This window comes from Acomys minous (assembly GCF_964271855.1).
Source record: "Acomys minous genome assembly, chromosome: 1".
Lineage (NCBI taxonomy): Eukaryota > Metazoa > Chordata > Mammalia > Rodentia > Muridae > Acomys > Acomys minous.
The window spans coordinates 72,371,764-72,383,684 of record NC_140483.1 but is presented as its reverse complement, the minus strand read 5'-3'; positions in this window follow the sequence as shown (position 1 = coordinate 72,383,684).

Below are 11,921 nucleotides of genomic sequence, written 5' to 3'. Positions count from 1 at the left end.
CAAGACAACCAGAAAACTTTCTACTCACTGGAGATTCTAAAGACTACTCAACATAGCTGACATTACTTTAGCCAAGGTGGGCTCCACCTATATAATGACAAATTCAAGTAGGAAAGAAAATAATTTCAGTGAATTGTAGGGGTATTTGGATGTGCATAAACTGGTGCTTCATTCCAGAGGTATGGAAAATTGACTCTTATCCTGTGTGATAGTCTCACTTTTCTTCCTTACAGTTGGAACAATCTCTACATCCAAATTAAAAAGAATAGAGGATATATTTCCTGGCAACAGCAAAACCATCCATTGAGAATTTTGTAAAAGATTATAAAACTGGCTTTAGGATTGCACAGATGTTACAACCACTATAAACATTCTTGTTGGTTAAGAGTTTCACATGATTTCTGTTTTGGAAGATGTTTCCTTTGGTTTTTGTTTCAATCATGTCAGAGCTTCCTTTAATTAAAATCTGTTACAATGTGTGACTGGAAGAGGAACAGCAATCTTTAACAATGGGGCTATATATGTGAGTTGGCATCCTCTGGTGCTAGTTTATTGGAATCTCTTTTTAGTGGTTTCTCCTATAGGAACTTGCTCTGAAGGCTGAAACACTGGCTGCACAGTACACAAAAATCATAGAGAGAAAGAATTCAGAAATTTACATAGGTCAGCATATCTAGACGATAACTGTCTGGATCAGCAATTCTCAACCTCTGTGTTGCAACCCCTTTGAGGACAGGGATCACAAATGACTGTTTCACAAGGGGTTGCTTAAAGTTATCAATGAAATTGCAGATATTGACATTATGATTCATTACAGCAGCAAAATTAGGTATAAAATAACCAAAACAATTTTAAGTTTGGGAATCCCTATAATAACAAAAGGAGCTCTATTAAGGGGTCACAGCATTAGGATGGTTGAGAACTACTGGAATTTATGTGAAGGATAATTTTAAGCTGGGACACATGTTAAGTGCTCTAAAGTCAGGTGAGAAATAAGAGAGTTTTTGTGTTATAAGTAGGGAAGAGATATGAGATATAAACAAATTTAGAGGAAAACCTACCTCTGTGGTCTAAATTTTGATTTTTGCCAATCTTATTTCATTATTGTGAGTCTCTGTTCTATCATCGTGTGTGTGTGTATGTGTGTGTGTGTGTTATACATGTGTATACTGATGCATATCTATGTAGGCATGCAGTCACTGAGATTCCAGGGGAGAATATCTAGTATGTTTTTCGATTGCTCTCTTACTCTTTGAGGCAGTGTTTTCACTGAACCTTGAATAACCTATTTCAGATAGGCTGTCAGCCATATCATCCAGAAATCTTCCTATCACCGCTTCTCACAGCGCTGTGATTAATATATATGTAAGACAGGATATTACAAGTGTGGTGGTATTTGAACATGGCTACTGATGGCCACGAAATGAGAGGTTTTAACCACTGAGTCATCTCTGCATCCCAGTTAATTGTCTCATTTTCATAGTTACAAACATGTATCTACTATTAAGAAAAATGAGTGTGGGGAAAAGGCAATTTCCTGGATAGCCTATGTCTTTTTAAATTTTTTTTTATTAATTTAATCTTGTTACATCTCAATGGTTATCCCATTCTTTGTGTCCTCCCATTCTTCCCTCCCTCCCATTTTCCCCTTATTCCCCTCCCTTATGACTGTTCCTGAGGGGAATTTCCTCCCCCATATATACTCATAGGGTATCAAGTCTCTTCTTGGTAGTCTGCTATAATTCCTCTGAGTACCACTAGGTCTCACCCTCCAGGAGACATGGTCAAATATGAGGCACCAGAGTATGTGTGAAAGTCATACCTGACTCTCCACTCAACTGCAGAGAATGTTCTATCCATTGGTTAGATCTGGGTAGGGGTTTAAAGTTTACCACCTATATTGTCCTTGGCTGGTGACTTAGTTTGAGCAGGAACCCTGGGCCCAAATCTGCCTATCATAATGATCTACTTGTAGGTTTCTAGGACTCTGTGGATTCTTCTACTTTGCTATTCACCTATGTTTCTCTCACCTAGAGTCCCAATAGGATGTCCTCCCCTCTGTCCCAGTTTCCTGGTAAGTGAAGGCTTTCATGGGACATGCCCCCTGGGCTAGCATACAGATATAAGTGAGATATACAATTTGACTCTTTCTGCTTCTGTGTTAACTCACTCATTTTGATCTACTCTAGTTCAACCCATTTGTCCACAAATTTTGGGAATTCCTTGTTTTTAATAGCTGAGTAGTATTCCATAGAGTATATGTACCACAGTTTCTTTATCCATTCTTCTTCTGAGGGACCCTTAGGCTGTTTCCATGTTCTGCCTATTATGAATAAGGCTGCTATGAACATGGTTGAGTAAATCTTCTTGTTGTGTGCTGGAGCATCTTCTAGGTATATTCCAAGGAGTGGAATAGCTGGATCTTGAGGAAGCCCTATTCCCATTTTTCTGAGATAGCACCAGATAGATTTCCAAAGTGGCTGTACTAGTTTGCATTCCCATCAGCAATGAAGGAGTGTTCCTCTCTCTCCACATTCTTACTAACATGTGTTGTCACTTGGATTTTTTATCTTAGTCATTCTCATGGGTGTACGATGGAATCTCAGAGTTGTTTTGATTTGCATTTCTGTGATGAGTAAGGATGTTGAACATTTCTTTAAGTATTTCTCAGCCATTTGATATTCCTTTGTTGAGAATTCTCTGTTTAGTTCCAAGCCCCATTTCTCAATTGGGTTATTTGGTTTGGTGGAGTGGATAGCCTATGTTTACTCTTCAGTATGAGTCCTTATGATCATAGTGGCCATGGAGGGCAGTTACGATCGACATAATTAAATAGCATTTTCTAGGAATCTTAGAAAGACAAAGAATTGACATATCAAAGGTTAAGGAGACAGCTCATTTGGCAAGGGACTTGCTATGGAAACATGAGCATCTGAGTTCAATTTTCAGAATAAATGTAATACAAATCCAGGATTAGTTGTGCACACTTATCTCAGCAAATGGCAGAGATAAAATATAAATAAACACCAAAACTTTCCAAGAGCATCAATGGAGAGTACAAATGATAACTATGAAATGCATGTAATCCACACCATTTTTAAATTTACTGAGACAGTGGTCAGTAAACAACAACCAAGGAGAAATTGAACTACGAATGGAGAAAACTTGAGCTAGATATTAGAGGAGGTGGGAGGAAAAACTCATATATTTAGAATAATTGTACTGAGATACCATGTCAGCCACTTAAGAGATAACCATATTTTGTCTGTTCAGTATCAACCACACTGAGATCCACCATTCTCTTACAGAAAATAGCTCCTCATCATAGGTCAGTGGATTAGAGAGTCAAGGTTAACAATGTTCATGAGGTTCATTCTCCCAAGCAAAGACATTTTCGGGAATGAAAAGTAAGTTTAATGTATTTCAGGAAGGATCTAATTAAGAGAACCATCCTAGACATCATTTGGCTTGTCTTTTCTGGAATGATCTTCTCAGTTCAGAGATGAGAAGTTAAGAGAAGTAGGTAATGTACAGAAAGCCACAATTTCAGGAACATGTCTCTGTGACAATATAATCTAAACCTACTGGTAAAGCATCAAATCAAAACATAATTCCCATGACTCTAAAAGGACTCTTTTCAATGAAGCTTTTAAATGCTCTGTAGCACAAGATCAAACTCAGGATATCATGATACATTTTATTCTTTTTCATTATCCATGTAATTTATAAATATATTTTTATTGGAACAGTCACGATTCCATATTCATTGCCATAATGTACAATTTCTCTATATTCTGTCATTAGGTTGGTAAATAGTTCTTTAGACTTAAAAAAAACTAAAACTCCAAAAATATTAGAGACTTAAAGTTAACTGAAACAATTTTTATATTAAAATATAATAATTTTTAGGTGAAGAGAACTTTAGAAAACATAATGTAAAGTTTGAAATTAATCAACAACTCATTTAAGTGGCAACTGTAATACCATAAGGTACCTTTGGTGAGGACTACAAGACTATTACGGAAATGGAGACCCTATTGTAGGTATTTTGATAGGCCTATTTTCATCTAGCATTATTAGCTTAAAAGAAGAATTAGAGGTTCCAAGATGGTGGCAAGCAGCGTGGACTGTGTTTAGAAGCTCCAGTAAATGATTCAAGGAATTGCATGGAATTTTGAAGCAGGAACATCAAGCTCCCCACCCCACTACATAAGGAATTCTCCTCAGTTCGAAAGGACCAAAATACAGAAAACCTGCGTGCCCCTGCACATAGGAGGAGTGTGGATTCTCTTGGACCAGAGCAATAGCAGTGGTGGTGACAGCGGCAGCAGCTGAGACTTGCAGCTGAGAACCCTCCTGCAGAGACTATTGGCATGGTAACTTGAGAGGGGACTCAATGCAAGATTTGAGCACCACAACCATAGGTAAACTTGGTGTACGGTTTGGACCCTGTGACCCAAGCTCAACTCAGCGCGCGGCTTGTGGCCAGAGACCCAAACTGGACTCAGAATGTGGTTCAGCTGCTGAGAACCTAGCAGAGCTTGGTCTACAGTTTGGGCCCAGAGTTCTTAGCTGAGCTCAGCAAGCATTTCGGCACCTGAGACTCTATCTGAGCTCGTAGAGCAGTTTAGGTCCAGAGTCTCTGGCTGAGCTTGGTGCACGGTTTGGGCCCAGAGAACATAGCTGGGCTGCATGTGCAGTTTGGGCTCAGAGACTCTAGCAGAGCTTGGCATGTGGTCCTAGCCCTGAGACTTTGTCTAGACGTGGCCCAGAGTCCCTGGCTGAAATCAGTGCACAGTTTAGGTCCAGAGTCCCTAGCTGAGTTTGGTGCACAGTTCAGCTCCTGAGACTCTTGCTGAGTTCAGCGTCAGGTTGGGTCCAGAGTCCCTGGCTGAGTTTAGCACGCAGTTTGGGCCCAGAGTTCTTGGCTGAGCTTGGTGTGTGTTTTGGGCCCAGAGAACCTAGCTGGTCTAGTGTGCATTTGGGTCCAGAGACTCTAGCTGAGCTTGGTGTACAGTCCTGGTCCTGAGACTTTGGCTGGACTTGGCATGCAGTCTGGGGCCCAGAGTCCCTGGCTGAATGTGGGGGGCAATTTGGGCCCAGAGGCCCTAGGGCTTGGAGTGCAGTTTGGGCCGAAAGACTCTAGCTTAGTTCGGCATGTGGTCTGAGCATGAGACACTGGTTGAACTCGGCAAGCTAAGTGTGCAGTTTGGGCCCGAGACCCTGGTTGGACTCAAAACTAACTGGACTAAGTATGTGGATTAGGCCCAGAGACTGTTTGGGTCCAGAGATGTGAACTGGACTCAATGTGTGTGCAGGTTGGGCCCTGTGACACTAACCTAGAATCTGTGAGTGGTCTGGGTCCCAAAACACTACCGGGAACCAATGACCAGCAGGGCATCAAAGCTCCAGGTCTAAAGAAATCTTGGAAAGACAGGTAATAGAGTGGCCAGTACATGTCCTCTGCCTGACCTGCTTCATTCCCTGGGGAGCTCCAGTGCTACAAGGGGACAGAGAGGCTATGGACACTTTGACCTCACCCAGTGCACATTCAGAGACCAAGAACGATTACAGGACCCATTTTCCAGGAAAGCTGGGGAACAATGGCTGTGAAAGACAAAACTAAAGGGCTAGCCTCCTACCATCCAGACCAGTGAAGTGTCAGAGCTTCCAGCCTAGTGAAATTGTGAGAAACAGGTGAATCTATCCCCAGACTCCCTCCACACAACATGGAAGCTACCTGCCAAAAACGGAGACCACAAGATGTCTAAAGGACAGCATAAAATATTACGCCAAAAAGCAAAAAAAAAAAAAAAAAAAAAAAAAAAAAAAAAAAAATGGCATCTCCAAATCCCAGCGATACCAAAGAAAAGAACCCAGAGAACTCAAACACAATGAAAATACAAGAAAATGACCTCAAATCCTTAGTAATAAGGATAATAATACAGGAAACAAATAAAATTCATAATCAAATGCAGGAAGATTCAGCCAAACAGGTGGAAGACATAAAAGAGGCCTATAGAGAGGAACTGGAAAAAAATCAGAAAATACAAACAACCAGATGAAGGAAATCAATACAACCCTTCAATCTCTGAAGGCCTATAAAGTCAATGGAAGAAACTCAGGAATATACAAACAATCAGATAAAAGAAATCAATAAAACCATTCAAGATCTGAAGATGAAAATGGATTCCATTACAAACACACAGGCAGAAGAAAAATGGGAACGTGAGAGATCAGAGAGGAAGGCGAGCAACACAGTGGCAAGCCTTTCTAAGAGAATCCAAGCGATGAAGGAATAAATCTCAGGTCTAGAATATACAATCATAGATCTTGAAGAAACCGTTAAAGAAAATGCTAAATCTGGAAAAATTCTGACACAAAACATCCAAGAAACCAAGGACACCATGAAAAGAAGAAATCTGAAGATAATAGGCATTGAGGAAAGAGAAGATGACAGACTACAAGGCCCAGAAAATATTCTCAACAAAATCATAGAAGTAAACTTCCCCAATCTGAAGAAACAGATGCCTATAAACATAGAAGAGGCCTACAGAACACCAAATAGAATAGACATGAAAAGGAAAATTTCCCATCACATAATAATAAAACACAAACTATACAGAATAAAGACAAAATATTAAAAGCTGCAAGGGAAAAGGGCAAAGTAACATTTCATGGCAAACCTATCAGAATTACACCTGACTTCTCATCAGAGACCATCAAAACCAGAAGGGCCTGGACAGAGATCCTGCAAACCCTAAGAGACCACAGATGCCAGGCCAGACTACTTTACCCAGCAAATCTATCAATAACCATTGATGGAGAAAGCAAAATATTCCATGACAAAAACAAATTTTAACTGTACCTATCCACAAATCCAGTTTTACAGACAGTCATAGAAGGAAAACTCCACCCCAAAAGGACAAGCTACAACTAAAACTACACAGGAAATAGATAACAACACCACTGCAAAGACCTAACCGCACAAGTGCTCTACTGGAAACAACATCGAAATTAAGACTCTTAACAGTCACTGGTCATTAATATCTCTCAGCATCAATGGTCTCAATTCTCCAACAAAAAGGCAGACTAATTGAATGGATGCATAAACAAGATTCAACATTCTTCTGCATTCAAGAAACACATCTCACCCATAAAGATAGACATTACCTCAGGGTAAAAGGTTGGAAAATATTCCAAGCAAATGGTCACAAGAAGGAAGCAAGTGTAGCCATTTTAATATCTGATGAAGTAGACTTTCAACCAAAATTAATCAAAAGGGATGAGGAAGGACACTTCACACCCATCAACGGTAAAGTAAAAAAAGATGACATCACAATTCTGAATATCTATGCTCCAAATACAAGGGCACCCACATTTCTAAAAGGTCTATTAATGAAGCTTACATTACCCATTGATCCCCACACAATAATAGTGGGAGACTTCAACACCCCACACTCACTGAAGGATAGGTCATTGAAACAGAAACTAGGCCGAGAAATTAACCAATGCCATAAATCAAATGGATCTAACAGATATCTACAGAACTTTCACCCAAACAAAAAAGAATATATCTTCTTCTCTGCACCCCATGGAACCTTCTCCAAAATTGATCACATAGAAGGCCACAAAGCAAGCCTCAGCAGATACAAGAGGACTGAGATAATACTTGGTAATCTATCAAATCACCATGGTCCTAGGCTGCACCTCAATAATAACAGAAATAAGAAGAAACCTACACATACATAGAAACTAAAAAACTCTACTTAATGACACCTGGGTCAGGGAAGAAATAAAGAACAAATTATGGACTTCCTTAAATTCAATGAAAACGAAGAAACAACATACCCAAATTTGTGAGATACATGTAAAGCAGTGTTAAGAAGAAAATTCATAGCACTAAGTGCCTTTAAAAAGAAATTGGAAACATCCCACATAAACAACTTAATGACGCAGCTGGAAGCCGTAGAAAAAAAAGAAGCAGAAACACCCAAGAGGAGTAGACAACTGGAAATAATCAAACTCAGAGCTGAAATCAATAAATTAGAAACTAAGAAAACTGTCCAAAGAATCAACAAAACCAAGAGCTGGTTCTTTGAAAAAATCAACATGATTAACAGACTGTTAGCGAAACTAGCTAAAAGGCAGAGAGATAGTATCCAAATCAACAAAATCAAAAAGAAAGGGGAAACATAACAACAGACACTGAAAAAATACAAAGATTCATAAGATCCTATTTCAAAGGCATATACGCCACAAAATTTGAAAATCTAAGGGAAATGGGTGATATTCTTCATCAATTCCACTTGCCAAAATTGAGTGAAGAACAGATAAACAAGCTAAAAAATCTCATATCCCCTACAGAAATAGAAGTAATCATTGATAGTCTCCCAACAACAACAACAAAAAAAAAAAAAAAAAAAAAAGGAAAGGACCAGATGTTTTCAGTGCAGAATTCTACCAGACCTTCAAGGATGTGCGAATAGCGATACTCTACAAGCTACTCTAAAAGATAAATGATGGAACATTACCCAATTCATTCTATGAGGCCATAGTCACATTGATACCTAAAACTCACAAAGACCCAACAAAGAAAGATAATTTCAGACCAATTTCTCTTATGAACACTAATACAAAAATACTCAATAAAATACTTGCAAAACAAATACAAGAACATATCAAAGATATCATTCACTATGACCAGGTAGGCTTTATTCCAAGCATTCTGGGATGGTATAATATATGGTAGTCCATCAATGTAATCCACCATATAAACAAACTGAAAATAAAAAACCACATGGTCATATCCTTAAATGCAGAAAAATCATTTGATAAAATCCAACACCCATTTTTTTTTAAAGTTTTGAACAGATACAAGGTACATACCTCAACATAATAAAGGCTATATACAGTAAGCCAACAATCAAAATCAAGTTAAATGGTGAGATACTCAAGGAAATTCCTCTAAAATCAAGGAACAGACAAGGCTGCCACTCTCTACGTATCTATTCAATATAGTACTGGAAGTTCTAGCCAGAGCAATAAGACAACAAAACGGGATCAAGGGGATCCAAATGGGAAAAGAGGAAGTCTAATTATCCCTAGTTGCAGATGATATGATAGTGAACATAAGTGACCCCCTAAATTCCACCAGAGAACCTTTACCACTGATAAACACTTTCAGCAAATTGGCTGGATTCAAAATTAACTCAAAAAAGTTGGTAGCCATCCTATATATAAATGACAATCATGCAAAGGAAGAAATTAGGAAAACTACACACTTCACAATAGCCACAAGCAATATAAAATATTTAGTAGTTACTCTAACCAAGCAAGTAAAGGACTTGTGTGAAAAAAAATTTCAAAACTCTGAAGAAAGAGATTAAATATGACATTAGAAGATGGAGTGATCTTCTTTGCTCATGAATCAGGAGAATTAACATGGTAAAACATGTACATGGTAAAAACAATTACAGATTCAATGCAATCCCTATCAAAATACCTACACAGTTTTTAGAGACATTGAAAGTTAATTTCTCAACTTCATTTGGAAAAACAGAAAACCCAGAATAGTTAAAATAATCTTGTGCAATAAAAGATCCTCAGGAGGATTCTTCATACCTGATCTCAAGCTGTACTATAAAGCAACAGTAATTAAAACAGCATGGTACTGGCACAACAATTGGCTGGTTAATCAGTGGAATCAAATCGAAGACAGATATGAATCCACAGAAATATGGTCAGTTGATTTTTGACAAAGTAGCCAAATCTATTTGATGGAAAAGGATAGCATCTTCAACAAATGGTGCAGGTCTAACTGGATGTCTACGTGTAAAAAAATGCAATTGGATCCATATTTGTCACCATGCACAAAACTCAAATACAAGAGCATCAAAGACCTCAATATAAAACCAGAGACACTAAGTCAGTTAGAAGAAAAAGTGAGGAAGAGCCTGGAACACATTGGCACAGGAGACAACTTCCTGAACAGAACACCAGATCTTCACCAACCCTATATCTGATAAAGGTCTAATATCCAAAATATATAAAGAACTCAAGAAATTAAACACCACCAAACCAAATAACCCAATTGAGAGATGGGGCTCAGACCTAAACAGAGAATTCTCAACAGATAAATATTGAATGGCTGAGAAACACTTAAAGAAATGCTCAACCTCCTTAGTCATCAGGGAAATGCAAATCAAAACAACTCTGAGATTCCATCTTACACCCATCAGATGGCTAAGATAAAACATTCAAGTGACACCACAAGCTGGTGAGGATATGGAGAGAAAGGAACACTCCTTCATTGCTGATGGGAGTGCAAACTAGTACAACCACTTTGGAAATCTATCTGGTGCTATATCAGAAAATTGGAAATAAGGCTTCCTTAAGGTCCAGCTATTCCACTCCTTGGTATATACCCAGAAGATGCTCCAGCACACAAGAAGAAGACTTGCTCAACCATGTTCATAGCAGCCTTATTCATAATAACCAGAACATGGAAACAACCTAAGTGTCCCTTAGGAGAAGAATCGATAATGAAACTGTGGTACATTTACACTATGGAATACTATTCAGATATTAAAAACAAGGAATTTTTGAAATTTTGGACAAATGGATTGAACTAGAAATGATCATAATGAGTGAGTTAACACAGAAGCAGAAAGACTCAAATGGTATATACTCACTTATATCTGGACACTAGCCCATGGGACATGTCCCAAGAAAATCTTCGCTTGCTAGGAAAGTGAGCCAGAAGGGAAGACTTCCTATTGGGACTCTAGGTGAGAGAATCAAGGTAGAATGGGGAAATAGAAGTACCCAGAGGGTTCTAGAAACATACAAGTAGATCATTATGATGGGTGGATCTGGGCCCAAGGTCCTGCTCAAACTATGGCACCAGCCAAGGACAATACATGCAGAAGACTTCGAACCCCTACCCAGAACTACCCAATGGACAGGATATTCTTCAAAGTTGAGTGGAGAGTGGTCTGACCTTCACACGAACTTTGGTGTCTGATATTTGACCATGTCCCCTGGATGGGGAGGCCTGTTGCAACTCAGAGGAAGGATAGCAAGCTACCAAGAAGAGACTTGATACCCTGTGAGCATATACAGGGGAAAGAGGTCCCCCTCAGCCACAGTCACAGGGGAAGGGAGTAAGGGAAAAATGGGAGGGAGAGAGGAATGGAAGGATACAAGGGATGTGATGGCAATTGAGATGTAATATGAGTAAATTAACAAACTGTACTAAAAAAACAAAAACAAAAAACAAGGAAAAAAGAATTTAATTTTTTATATAATATCTAGGTAATATTATAAATTGATTTTCTTTTTATACCTATTATAATTTAAAATTACAACTCATATGAATTAAACTGTCATTACAAATATCTCATATAGTTGAAAAAGCTGCCTCTTTTGTTATCCATTCAAACTTTAATAAGAAAACCTCAATTGTTTTTAAAGTGGAGGCTATGTTAGAACTTGCAAATATGCATTCTTTTATCTTAATGTAATTGTATAAACTTAATATTTCCATATACTTGGTACATGTCCCAGCTCCTGTTGATTGAAATATTAAAAGGAGAATGTGGTTATTTGAGAACTATAATTATACATAATATGAATTTAGTGTCAATGAGAAGAAAAAAGAAACTACAACATATTGCTGTGATTTGTTGAGTTCTAATGTAAATAGATATTATTAAAATCTATAGCTCCACAAAGAAGAAGATAAGGTTTGCTGTACTAATTAACTAGTGTCTTTTCACAGCAGATGTGTATATTTTTAGAAAAGTTGCAAGAGGAAACCTATAGCTTTATCCTGAATCTTTTCAGCCACATTATCTATGAGACTTATCAAAAACATTTCAACAAAAATAGAACTATTATAGAAAATCCACACATATATT